At 41.7% G+C, this 14,510-nt stretch overlaps 1 long non-coding RNA gene across 1 annotated transcript in view; it reads left to right on the top strand.

Annotated features, from left to right (window-relative positions):
- The window catches only part of LOC114568510 (uncharacterized), a 42,685-nt gene extending 36,237 nt beyond the window's left edge, over positions 1 to 6,448 (top strand). The window contains exon 3 of the long non-coding RNA XR_003694293.1: positions 6,358 to 6,448. This is a non-coding gene — a long non-coding RNA (uncharacterized LOC114568510). The remainder of the gene's footprint in view (positions 1 to 6,357) is intronic.
- Positions 6,449 to 14,510: the final 8,062 nt, after the last annotated feature.

The following is a 14,510-nucleotide window of genomic DNA, read 5'->3' as shown; positions in this document are numbered from 1 at the left end:
TGCACGCTTTGCCTGAAATGACAGCTAACAGCTAGCCTTGTGAGACCGTCCTGATCTCACAAGCTCCAGTTTTCCACTCGCATATCAGTCTGGCATCTTGAGATAGAAAATATTTGGAGCCGTTCGCCAAACGACCGACCAATCAGCGTTTGTTTTGAGGCGGGTTTAGGTGTGACGCAACGAGAAGCAACTGTTCAGTCTAAACAACATGGCAGCTTCCACGGATGAGATGAGCGTAGCTATCGCGCAAGTTTTATCCGAATTAGAAAGTTTTGCTTCATTGAAAGAAGAGCAAAAAACCCGCACTGGAGGCTTTTCTCGGAGGAAAATATGTTTTTGCTCTTCTCCCGACTGGTTTCGGCAAGAGTTTGATCTGAGTGGTTGATTTGGCCCATCTATCGCCAACATGGGTGGTGATAGACAGATGGTTTATCCAATCAGCTAACCTGGATTTTCCCCCCTTCCCAAATGGTCGGAAAGTTCCCAGATGGATATGCCGAGCAAATGCGAAGCAATCTATCTGGCGGAGTCAGGTTCGCTTACAGCAGCAGAGAGAGAAACTGATTTAAAGCAGGCGTGTAATGCTGTGATTGGATCGTGAATTTCGTGGTCAATTTGTGGTTGGTTTACTGAAAAGTGAACGCCTCTAAACAGCTGAATAGTTTTAGGAAGAGAGAGCGGTGATTGAAGTTATTGGAAGTCTTCCTGAAAGAGCTTTAAGTTAGCAACTAGCTTGTGAGCTTAGGGGTTATTTACTAAGCTTGAGACCCAGTTATATATTTATTTATATATATATATATATATATATAAAATAGTTCTCTGGAAGTTCTGAGGAACAAAACCAAAAGGGGGGAAAAAAAGAAGAGAGAGAATATAAGACTTGGGTTCAGGTCGCCAGAAACATGACGACAAAATGAAGGAAATAACGTTGCTCTGTGTTTGCTTGATGACCGTTAGGTAACCCACAGTGGTGGTATGTAACTATGTACATTTACTCAAGTACTGTACTTAGGGGCGTAGCCCAAAATTCTGAGCCCTGTAGAAAGGCATTTTCTATGGGCCCCTCCCAGCATCCACAGTTATTCATTCTAGCATCTTTTTGGGCCATCCTCATATGAGGGCCCTGGGTACTCAGTCCCCTTTTTTTTCCCCAGTCCAACGCACCTGACTGTACTGAAGTAAAAATTGGAAGTGCTTTTACTTTACTTGAGTCTTTTCTTTCCATGCCCCTTCTACCATACTTCTACTCCATTATATTTCAGAGAGAAATATTGTACTTTTTATTTCATTACTTTTACTTAAGTAAAGGATCTGAATACTGGTAACATGCTGGTAACACGCTAGCCATTTTTCTTCCTCATTCCACATGATGAATGTACTTTATCTTTCTCAGTTGTGTGTGTGTGTGTGTGTGTGTGTGTGTGTGTGTGTGTGTGTGTGTGTGTGTGTGTGTGTGTGTGTGTGTGTGTGTGTGTGTGTGTGTGTGTTTTGTGTCCTCCACTCCTCTGCATTCAAAAGAAACCTGCTGCATTAAGAAGCAGATGGATGGACTCAACACAGCTGAGGTATCAGGTGTGAGCTGCCAGCAGATCAGTAGCATTTAGCAGCAGCCCTTGGTGACTTTCTCTCAGGTTGTTCTCTCCATCTCTAACAGGGCTCAACTTTTGTGCTTACTTCAGAGGTTTAGTTTATGTCAGAAATTGCAATTGAAAAGGACAATATGCAGGTAACGTTTATCTGGTTTGAAAAATGCTGACCCTGTAATTTTACTGATTTAATTCACAGATTAGCATAATAGGAGTAAACCAACAGAGTGAGACAGCAGAGACTTTCATTTCTATTCGAAAAAAATCAATATAACAATTATTTTATGGCATTAGAGCATACAATTTCCAAAATACACTTTATCATGCAGGACTTTGCTAGGGCTGATAAATAGTTCTGATTCAAAATTAAGTTTAACTTTTGAACCAAGTTTATTTTTAAGTTGAAAAAAAAGAGTTTATAATCACAATGTACATTTCATTTACATGTTCTGCCAACTTTCACTCAGCACACTTGTGGCAAACCTACACAGGAGGGATTTCAGTGTGTGTTCAAGTGTTTTTTCTGTGACGGAACAGATACACTTTGAATTATTCCAGCTGTCTGAACAGCCCTGTGCTTCACTTGAGCTATGCATGCAAATCTGACCTTAAACTTATTTTTACACTTCATGAATATTTTGTCCCGTTTAGTGCACATAACTACAGTAATTGTATTTGGCTCTGAACAATACGGATGACATACACTCAATGCTGTGCCTAAATGCATCCTGTGTAGACACTATGTCAGTTTGCTACTCATAAAGAAACAAGCCAGTGAACTGATTTCAATTTACTGGCGGTGAATTGGTTTGTTGCATCAACTTGAACATGTTAAAATGACGCCCAAAAATGGGGTTGAATCTAAAAACAAATGAATAACTTTTTTCAGGGTTATCCAAATAGAGAAAACCTTTTTCCAAATGTTGCTTTTATGCCTCACAGTGAGAAATGGTGCTTTACAGATGGTTCATGGACTACTGAAATATGTCATGTAGTTTTTGCAGGCTGTTCTCATGAACCATTTGTACATTTAGCTACGAAAAGTAATGCACTGTAAATCACATGTATTCCACGTATTTATTACTGTGTAGCACAATGAGTGCTGATGTATAAGAGCGTGAAGCGCTGCATAGGGAGGAGGTCGGGAAGGACGGGTGGTAATTAGTCTACATCGATTTTTTTATTTTTATTTTATTATTTCAGGACAACGCACCTTTGAGGAACATGTACAGCAGTACACGTAAAAGTGCCAGATTGTAGCCCAAAGGCTAATTTACATCTGTAGTCCATTTGGCAGGTAGAAATTACAATAAAATATGACCGTTAATTTAGGGGATTGCTTCAGTGTGGAGGAAGGTCTGGCAAGGCGAGAGTAGGTAGTAATCAAGCCCCCGCCTTTAAGCGGGGGAGCTGAGTTTGTCTCCTGAAGGAGTTAGGGGAAAACACTTTTTATTCAGGAAACGGGTCTTCATGCCCTTGGAGTATTGTTTAAGGGGGCCGGTGTTTTAACCCAAACCACAAACTTTTTTTCCAATCTTAACTTGTTGTTTCGGTGCCTAAACTTAAAGTGCCCATATTATGCTCATTTTCAAGTTCATAATTGTATTTATAGGTTGTACCAGAATAGGTTTACATGGTTTAATTTTCAAACACCATATTTTTGTTGTACTGCACATTGCTGCAGCTCCTCTTTTCACCCTGTGTGTTGAGCTCTCTGTTTTAGCTACAGAGTGAGACATCTCACTTCTGTTCCATCTTTGTTGGGAGTCGCACATGCACAGTAGCTAGGTAAGGACTACTAGCTAGAAGCTAGCGCTGCTAGCGGTTATCCACCTCGTTCTCAATGGCAAAACAGTGCTACAACACTATAGAACTACTTACTTATGTCCCTCGTCTGCATCCATTCAACGCAAAGTTGGAAGCGCGCCCTTGTTTAGAAGAAGTCTCCCGGCTAATCCTGCCTTGTACTGACTGAAGTTGGAGAAACAGCTAGCTGGTGTGGTATTAGCTAAAGTGGTTAGCACACACCAAATGTTTCGGGCCGATGACGTAGACGGCCCTGCCGATTTTGACTAGCTCACCCGGAGACTGAAGGCAGGAGTCATTCAGAAACCCGTATCACACTCAAAACAGCATGGATGTTGTTTTTTTCCCAAGTTTGTATGCGTGTGAAAGCACCAGAGACACAAAATAACACCCCAAATCCGAGAAAGTCATTTTTCTTTTTCATAATATAGGAACTTTAATTGTTGTTGCCGCATGACAGTCACCTTTTGTTGGCTGCTTAAACAACCGGGCCGCATTGTGCTCTGTAGCTGGCTTACAGTGACCTTTTGTTTGCTAAACTTAAAGGGAAACTTCACCGATTAGCATTAAGCTTTGTATCAGTAGAAACCTGGTAGTATTTTTGAATGACCATGCTTCCCTCCCTCATGTCCCCCTGAGAGGGGAGATCTCTGTATTGTGGGTCTGGAAAAAAACCTCATGACGCAAAATGACGATTTTTGCGTCATATGAGGCTTTTTTGCCCAGAGGCAAAAGACTACAGCTTGTATAGGAGCCACTTCCGCATAGCCCAAAGGGGGTTGGACTGTTGGCTTTTTCCGGAGATTGCAGAGGAAAAAACGAGTGTCAGCCATCTTGAATCCTCGCTTAGCTTCTCAGCAGGAGCAGAAACTGTTCATCCCGACGGAAATTTTGGGACGCAAGCTTTTATTTTGAAAAGTATAAGGTCAGGGATGGCCCCAGGCGGGACAGCATGAGACGGGATGGCATGATATGGGACGCTCCAGGCTGCAGCCATACAGTCTTGGAAATTTTAGAACAACAATTATGTGCATTCAAACTACCACACACGTGTACCACCGGGATGCATTGGAACACATCGGAGAATATGCAGGACACTTTATTACGGACGCAATACTCGACACACTACGCAAACTTTGCCTGCACGGAGACCAGCGGTGTTGCTCGATGCCTCTGGCCGGTAAAGATACCTCATCAGCGGGGAGTGTTAAACGAGTGTGCCGGTGGAAAGCTAACGCTAGCCAGCCACCTGTTCCACCAGTCCTGCTTGCAAGTGTCCGCTCATTAAACAAACTGGACTACATCCAACTTCAACGAAACTCCCAACGCGAGTTCAGAGACTGCTGTGCTGTGTTTTTGTTGTTGTGGAAATATTGTTGTGGACAATCCAGCCTGCTGTCACCGGGTAAGACTACTAGTGGAGGTGGGCTGTGTTACCCCGGACTGCCTGTTGCAGAAATGGGATGATTTGTATCCAACTAACTGCTAACTGCTGGTGGAGTTTGTGACTGTAAAATGCCGACAATTCTAGCTACATTCCACGCAAATGTACGGCTATGTTTATACTCGATGTTTATACCACAGCCCACCAAGAGCTAATGCTAGTGGCTATGTGTTAGCCTTCTTTTATTACATGGCTTTGTTGAATTCTAATGTAGAATGCGGTCTGTTATTTCTTGACAACCGACCACTGCTAAGGATAACACACCGTTGCCATGCATAGCAGAGCGTTGCCATGGACACAGTTCTGTTCACTCTGGAGCTATCAATCAATCCGCTGAAAAGTCCGGATAATGTATCAGCTGTGGCAAAAAAGTATGTTTTAAATGTGTAACACCACTTGAGCCACGGAGAAACGTTTTTTCGTGTATATGGTTGAAATGACAACACACTTGTTGAGTTGATCGTCTCACTGTCTGTCTGTAAAGGGTAGGCGTGGCTTGGGAGTGGCCTTATACAGCAGCAAAGCAAGTGCATTCTGGGATTTGGTGTCTTTCATCCATATGAGCCAAAAACACATTTTCTGGCTTATCTCGGCCTAGAAGGCACCAATTTCAATTTTCTTTTCACATTTCTACTACATAAGTGACCCAATTTAAAGATATATTCAGCTTTCCAGCGGGGAAATTTCCCTTAACGGCCATGAGGCTTAAACGACCGCAGCCTCATGGTGCCATGTAGCCAGCTCACAGTGATGTTTCCTCGACTAAATTTAACTGTAAAGACAACTAAACTTAACTGTCATGTGACCGGTCGTCACAGGATTGCCGTAATTTTGTCAGAGAGGCTATCCTACGACTTGTTCTGCAGAAGTTTTCGTCCGATACCATATGAACCCGTTTATGAGAATGCGTTGAGTTCTTGAGATGTCCTGCTAGCTAACAATACTGAAAATACAACTTTTTTGGCGGACATTCCGTAATTACCTAACCTAACCCCAGTAAGAAGCTGAAGACAGCACAACAGCCTGAATCTGGGTAACAGAAGTGTAACTCACGCCTACAATAGTGTTGACTTGTAAAGATTTAGCACTGTAGTCTCATACAGGATTGCTTTATTTGAACAAAGACTCCCTGCCCACTGGATATCTGAGAATCCAAATACCACCCACTGTCTTTGTCAGCTGCTGACTGCCATTAAAGTGACTGACAACCCAACACACCTTTTGTTATAAAGGGTTGTATGCCTCACTCTCAAGACAAAGTTATTAATGAGTGCTACTCTTAATACATGTAGAACATCTAGCATTGACTGAATATGCTTTCTGTTGAACCTCGGTGCTCTAATGAGCTAGCTCGATATTTGTTGATGTGTTGTTAACAGGCCACCATATCTTAAAAGCACTGATAGGTTTTAGAAGGCTATCTGTGTCAAATACTTGTGTGGGAGGATATAAATGATGTTGCTGCAATGCTGGTCACAGAAACTTAACTGTATCTTTCCTCTGTGTGTTTGTTTCTAAAAGACAATAGTATGCCAAAAACATCCAGTATCAAGCGGTCTCCCACCACAGTGCTGTACGGTATGAACAGCTAAAGCACTGGGAATCAATCAAGAGCTGTCAGGTATGTTTGGAGAAATCTGTTGGATATAGTTTTGTGTTTGCAGCTATGAAGCGTGTTCATTTTAGTATTTCGGGAGAAAATGTTGATGTAACTAACTTGATGGATTTAACCGTTTTTAATAAGATTTGGTGTTACTACATTTTGTTTTGGACCGTCAAGAAAACGATGACAATTAAAGCTGCAAGCAGCGATGGACGGGCCCTCGCGCCTTGCCGCGCGTCGGGATTACCGGCGGACTCCGCTCCTTGCGACAGTGCAGTTGCGCGCCACTCAGACAACGCAAATCATCACCAATGAAAAGGGAACTCCCTGCCGAGTTTAACGATACCTCACACAAGGTACATTCTACGTCATACATTTCATTAGCTGTGAAAGGGGGCGTGGCTAAAGCATAGGGGGCGGTTCAAACCATCACCAATTAAAAAGGAACTCTCTGCTGAGTTCAATGATGCCTCACACAAGACTCTACCTTAGATGGGTCAGCATTTATGAAAGGGGGCGTGGCTTAAACATTGGGGGCGGGCCAAACCATCACCAAAGAAGAAGGAAGTCTCTACTGAGTTCAATGATACCTCACACAAGGGTCTACATCAAACGGGTCATTAGTTATAACATGGGGGCGTGGCTAAAGCTTAGGGGGCAGGTAACACCATCATCAATTAAAAAGGAACTCTGTGCTGAGTTCAATGACACATCACACAAGACTCTACCTTAAATGGTTCAGATGTCATGAAAGGGGGCGTGGCCTGAGTAATCCAATTTCTGCCAATTTCTACATACCTCACATCTTATGAGACCTTACGTAAGCAATGGTTCTCTTAAGATGACCCTTAAAATGACAAAGCAAACTTTTCGATCGGTCGCTTTCTGGTAGTCTAGTTGTCAACCTCCTTCTTGAAAAGGTCGGCACTGCGATATTTGCGTTTGTTAAAATATCAAAGTTTTTCATAATATTTAACAATAGGTGTGTTATCTTTTCCTACCAGAAATGTGCGCTTTACTCCAGCCTTGCAAATTGTGGATTTGTGTACAACGCACAGAGCTGACCATAAACAGACGGGAGGCTGTGTCGCAAATTGCAGCAAAAACTCCCACTTAATATTATGAATGCGCTGTATAAGCGTCCAAAGCATGCTCTAAATACTCGATTAACATCGGCATCCCAAGTGTCTTAATCTGATAACGTTACATTTGCAATAAGGCCTAATTTGAAATATCCAAACAAAGGGAATATGCTGTTTACATGACCTGTATGAAATTCGAAGTATTTCCAAATTTGGAAAACTAGTGCGATCTAAGTGTGCATAAGTGTTTTCAGCTAATAATAGTTTAAAGCGCATAACCCTCTGTAAAACCTTTTTTTTTTACACACATTTTTCAAATTATCTTTAGTGTCTAATAGGATCTTAAAGTGTTCATATTATGCTCATTTCAGGTTCATAATTGTATTTAGAGGTTGTACCAGAATAGGTTTACATGGTTTACTTTTCAAAAAACACCATATATTTGGTGTACTGCACATTGCTGCAGCTCCTCTTTTCACCCTGTGTGTTGAGCTCTCTGTTTTAGCTACAGAGTGAGACATCTCACTTCTGGTCCATCTTTGTTGGGAGTCGCACATGCGCTGTAAGTACTGCTAGCCAGTCAGAAGCAGAGTATGAGGGAGTGCCATGCTAGCAGCATTACGATATAACGTGTTACAAAGTGACCCATGTTTGTCTCTGAAGTAAAAGCTGGACTACAATAGAGCTGTTTGGAGCAGTTTGTGAACAGTGTTTTCTCTGGAAGATAGTAAGTCCCTTTGGGATGGACTTTGGACTTTTCACTTTGTAAATCTATTACGTGCACAAAAAAGATATATAACACAATAAAGGACAGGGGAGAGCCAAAAAGCATAATATGAGCACTTTAAGTAGTGGTAGGTAGATCTATTTTTACCCTTGGGCAGACCCAGGCTAGTTTATTCCTCCGGTTTCCAGTCGTTATGCTAAGCTAAGCTAATCGGCTGCTGGCTGTAACTTTATATTCATTGTACACACACTCGGCAAGAAAGCAAATGTCAAACTACTGCTATTAACAGTTAAAGATGTTAATCTGTCTTTACTGATGTCCTATAAAATTATTCTAACCAGTCATTCCAGAAAAATGCAAAGTTTTTTTGTGATTGTTGCGGACAAAAATGTTTGATTATGCGGCACGTTTTCTTAAAAAATGTGATGGAATATGCGGTATATTTATGCAATAAAATTGCAGGAACTTACGGTTAATGAAAAAAAAAGTGATTCCCCCAACACCCTTCTTTTTTTGATTATGGTCATGTAATTTATCACTTCATAACGTTCCCATGGCAACAGGGGAAAATGGCTGCTCTTGTGTGAAATAAACGCAAAATTTTTCTACTTTCTGCTAAGATATATGTGACTTTTTTGCAATGAAAATGCGGGGATTATGATATCATATTTGATTTTGGCTGATTATGCATTGAATTATGCAATCGCATAATCGCGTTTTTCTGGAGGGACTGTCTAACAATGGTCCACAATACACTCACACATATCAAGACTTTAACTTTTATTAAAAATCAGACAACGATGCCACACAGGGCACATCAAATGGTACTCAGCATATATACTAGTTAGTTGCACAGCAATGAGCTGGAGGGGGTTACTTGTCTTTTTCTGCTACGTCTAGTGGTCTGGAAATCTCTACAGGGTGCAGTGTAAGGCAGGTTGTAGGTCCACTTCATGGACTTCACACCCTTTGTGATTTGCTTCTGCTTTTGTCACCCATACAAATGCCAGTACAGACCTACTGTCCCTGAGCTGCCACTCCAAGAAATCAAACCCGTGACATTCCCGTCACGTAACTGGTCTGCAAGTCTGTCTGCGTGTTCATGCACAGTCGTTATTTAAACTTAGCACACAGCTTGACGCCAGCAGAAAGAAACATTTGGAGCGTGAATGACTGAGAATAGGCATATCCTGGAAAGATCTTGTGTCTGGTATTTGGGATTCAGCGCATGCACTTTAATATCCCCATGTCATTCAGGTTTAGCTATATCTGCTGTTTGAGGATTAACACCTCCTGACAACAGCAAACATTGTGTTTCCTCATCTTTAGCAGATCACACAGGGAATAGCAATAAGATTTGTTGCAGTGGAGCTAGGATTCAGTGAGGGGAAGATGTGATGTTCCACTGGCTCGTGTTAAACGTGGTCCAGTCACCTCTCCGAGTTTTCTGACTGTTGCAAAAGAAAACAACCCGTTTCTCACTCCCAACTCTTAAAATACTGACGCTTGGTCAGCGTCTCTCAGCGTGAGATACGCAAAAATCATCCTTTAGCGTATGGATGGAACGCACCGGACGTAGCAGCAGCTCAACTGCGGCGCTGTAAGATGACGTAGAATGAAGAGTGGTAGCGAGTAGAATGAAAGACCGAAAATCCACGTAAGGAGGCAGGTTGGGGGCAGGGGGGTGGACGGGTGGACGGGTCAACCAACACAGGGCTTTCACCCCAGTAGACCGCGGTCCATGTCCCGTTCTTGTTCCTCATGTCAGTTAAACGTACTTTTTTTTTTTTAAACGACGCCAAATCGGTATCGACCCAGAGCATCAAAAAGTGACGCCCAGAGTTCCGATCAAGTGTGTTTAAATATGACGCCAAAGGGTTAGAGGCTAAAGCAGACTTTTTGCGTCTGAAACAAATGCCAAAGGCACCTGACCAAGCATCACTTTTTGATGCGCTCGGTGTGTTGAAGGAAATGCATTTTCATTATTTTCAGAAGAAGACCTTTGATGGCGTATAATCAGTTAGAAATAGTATTTAATATGCTTTTCCACCTAGATATTATGAAAAACCAGTGTTATGTATCAGTGGATGAAGGGTTTGAGTGATATCAGCCATGAGTCAGTAGCTCGAGGGTGTTGATTTATTTTTTCTTCTTTTTGATAGCAGCGAATGTTACTTTTGTGACTCAAAAGGACCAATCGTTTTCGTTGGCCTCCGGACGGGTTTGTTAGATAGAATCCTATTGTGTCTTCTCTCTGTCTGTCTCTGCAGCAGTTAATATTGGCGTATGTCAGGGAATATTAGAGTGGCTTAACACACAGGGTCATGGGACAAAGAGACGGTGGCCCTTTTCCCCCCTCTACCCCTGGTTGCCAAAAGAGGCTCTGGACAAAATGTGTCTGTACAAACTGTCTGCTCGAGTCTGTTGAAAGGCGAGCTAAAATAAATGCAATGGGTCAGAGAAAATCACTTCAGAATCTGAAGTAGTCTGACTGTGCTTGTTTTGTGAGGTTTTTCCTTCATCCTTTTAGAGAGAAAAAAACATGTCTGGCTCTTTTTAAAATAAGATATTGGTTCTTATTGACAATTGGCACTCGGTTTAGGGTCAAGCTTTAAATGAGAAGAAAATGCCAGAAAGTGGCACAGGGAAATTCATCCGCACAATGCAGATTTAAACCCACTATATTTCTTTTGTATTCCCTTTTAGCTAGGTAAAATAAATGGTTAGGATTTTTAGAAGTGGAGTTGTATGAGGTCAGTGTATTACCTACAGTAGATGGCGGTTGGCACGCACCCAGAAGCAGACAGCAGCACAGACATGGAAGCTAAGCAATGTACTGCTGTAGACGGGGAAGGGGTGCAGCAAAACCTATTTTTGCCTCCTAAAAAAAGGCACCTAAAAGAAATCAATTCATCTTGCCGTCAAACAGCCCTATGCTCCGGCACTACATCTCCTAAAAGTATTCCTACGCATTAGCGCAACTGTATTACGCTTCAGATTAGCTGTTTGGGTCAGACTTTCAGCGGTTTTATGAAAAACAAATTACAAGATAATACAAATTATTGATCATGACAACTTTTGCAGAGCGAGACTGAGCCGCCAAAAGAGACAGAGGGGAAACGTCTGTGGAAACTGGAAGAAAATGCTGTCTAACCGCAAGGTAAAGCGGTGAAAATATTCTAAATGTAGCGTACACTTTAACTGAAATGTTTTTCTTTTAAAGGGGTCCTTTTAAGGTGGCTCAGATCCGTTTAGCTGCTGCTCCCGTTCACAGGAGTACATTGCTTATCTTCCGTGTCCGTACTTCTTTTTTCTTTCCAAACTGGGGGCATGCCGACGGCCATCTACTGTAGATAATACACGGTAACACTTTACTTGAAGGTATCTACATAAGAGTGACGCAGTCCTGACACATGAACCCAAACCCGTACCATAATTTGTCATGACAAAAACCGAATGACTCTTACTAAAAGAAGCGTTATGTCATAAACGTTTATCATTTTTGACACGTTCATGACAGTGTCATGTCACTCTTATGTAGATCCCTTCAAGTAAAGTGTAACCTAATACACTGACTATGGATAGGTAGCTCATACATCCCAACTTAACCAAATAAAGGAACTATCCCTTCAAGTTACAACTAATGCTGGGTCTCCCCTCTTTCTCCCACATTGAGCCTAGCTGTGACAGCTCTAGTGCTCAATTGCTAACATTTGAACATTACTGCCAGGCCACTGGCATCATCCTAAATGAATATCTGACAAAATTGCTACATGAACTGTGCAATCATGCATTTTTGAAATGGAATCTAGTTAGTTCAGATTTATTTTTTGAATGAATTCAGGCTTCGCCAGTAAACAAATATTGCTTCATGTTTCATAAGACAAGAGTCTTGACCTTTTGGAAAAGTAGTCCCTGATGTGTTACTTTTATATCATGCTGTATTTTATGCTGGTTAATTCTTACGCATTAGAGCTGTCACAGGTGTTTTTGTATGCTTTGTATCTCTACAGCCACTGAACATTGACTACATATAGTCATATATCAACAGTGCCAACAATCTCCTGGGATGGTTTTACTGTTAAGAGGACAACGGTTGTGAAAGGGTGGCTAGGTGGTCTTCTGTTTGTTGTTTAACAGGACAAAATGAAGACGCACAGTCTGAACGATACGCTGTTTGTCCTCGAGTCAGAGCTGCATCTTAATTCTTATTCAGCTGTTCAAGTCAGCATATGATTGTGGCTCATTGGGGGAAACTTTGTTGGAAAGGTCAGGACCAGTTTGAAATTGCGGGCCATGACTATAAACTGCATCCAGTATGCAGTTTGACACATAACAAACAACTCCAGTGGTGCCCTTGATGGTGCAACCCAAGGAATCAATGAATAGACCTTGGCTCCGTTCGTTCTACCGTGGCTTTTGGCACTCAGCCCGCAGTATCTGGTTACTCTCCAACTCCCAGTGCCTGAATGCTTCTCTATTTGCTGGACTTTATCGGAGTTGCGTGCCTCACAGACAGGCTGTGCAAATAATCGAAATTATAAATCGTGATTTCGACTCCTAAAGATCATAATATTTTTGCAAGTAAACTCTTATTTTGTCTTGTGCTCTGAATGAGACAAAAAAGTTCCAACTGAAAAATACTAAGGGGAATTTCACAGTTCAAGGTTTTTTCATTGTTGATTATGTTTGAACTGTTTTTGAAATTCAATAATTGCCACATCTTGCCAAAAGTCAGCGAGTGTGAAATAATCATGATTATGATTGATTATTTATTTACAATCAAGCAGCCCTACCTCAAAGGCAGCAAAAGCATCCAAATGTTAAACGCTGGTATTTTCTCTGCTTTGAATAGGAGGTGCAACATTTGGAAATGAATGCAAAAGATAATACAGTTGACATCTATTTACTATCTGCCTGAAATGAATGAACACACAGGATTTCTTTTTTCTTTTCTTCTTTTTAATGTTCTCCGTGTGGATGAGAAATGAATTCTCTGAGTGAGAGGGGCATTAGGGTTTATTTTGTGAGAAGGATAAAGACTCACAGTGTTAGTCAGTTTGTCTGGACTGTGAGCTGCAACCGTAAGGAGAGCTCTCCAACTTAACCATAGGGCTTCCCAATGCTGTGAGATTACCCCATATTATCCCCTCTCGGAGGGAGAAAAAACCCCCACTGCTCCTACACCAAGTTGAACACGTAATGAGAATGTACTAGCGCACAAACACATTGCAATTACTAGAGCTGCAGTACGTGTGGGAGACAATACTAAAACATGTCTGTGTAGGATGGGTAGGATCACCGAAGCACATGGAATGTGACGTGACATGTATTTCAATCAAAACACACGTACGGTAGGATTGCACAAGTGGGGGCTCTCGCTCAGCAGCCAATTATCCAGTCCCTTCGGTGAAAGTTTGTGTGTGTGTGTGTGTGTGTGTGTGTGTGTGTGTGTGTGTGTGTGTGTGTGTGTGTCTGTAGTGGGGGGAGGGGGTCTGTGTTTCGACCCACAGATCCTGTTCTATATCAATATGACAACAGTCTTATTTACACAATCTTTCAGAGCTCTGATTATGTCTATACATATTGCTTATAAAATGTTTCCCACTGTTATGTCAAAGACATGGAGTGTTGATCCTCACTTAGCAGAGTGTTATCAGTGCTGGGATATGAGCAAAGTCCCCCAAAAAAAAAAACGAGAAAAAAAAAAGCCTGTTGGCTATGAAGATGGCTCTTTATTTCGGGCCTGGTCCCTTACTTTGCATCAGCGCTGTCATTGTTATGTTTTTCACACAGTAGATCTGTCTATTTGATGACCATAACTGGGTTGATCATTAATAATGAACAGAGTTTGGCACGTATATACGCAAAATAATTCAAAGAGTCTGTCGACGGTACAAAAGGCTCAGTATTTCAGTCATAAAGATGCGTTTTGCATCAGCTGTTTGTCACTGTTGTATCATACTGTTGTGACGTGTTGACGTGTTACAGCAGCAGTGAATATTGTCCTATTCAGGCGTGTGTGTGTATGTGTGTCTGTTGTTTCCCCACAATTCTCCAAACCTTTTTATAGAATAATTTCGCTACAAAAGGATAATTCTTTCTTCCCCTCTGTTGCATTTCTCATCCACTTAAGCTCATTTAGCCAAACTGTATTTGTGTCACTCATGAACATGGCTGCCTGGATAGGGGGTGAGGTTCTTCACATTAATGCTCCCCTCCTCTCTAAATTGCTTCCAGCTGAATCATTAGCATATTGAAA

This window comes from Perca flavescens, chromosome 14, assembly GCF_004354835.1.
Source record: "Perca flavescens isolate YP-PL-M2 chromosome 14, PFLA_1.0, whole genome shotgun sequence".
NCBI lineage: Eukaryota > Metazoa > Chordata > Actinopteri > Perciformes > Percidae > Perca > Perca flavescens.
This window is presented reverse-complemented; position numbering and strand designations above follow the sequence as displayed.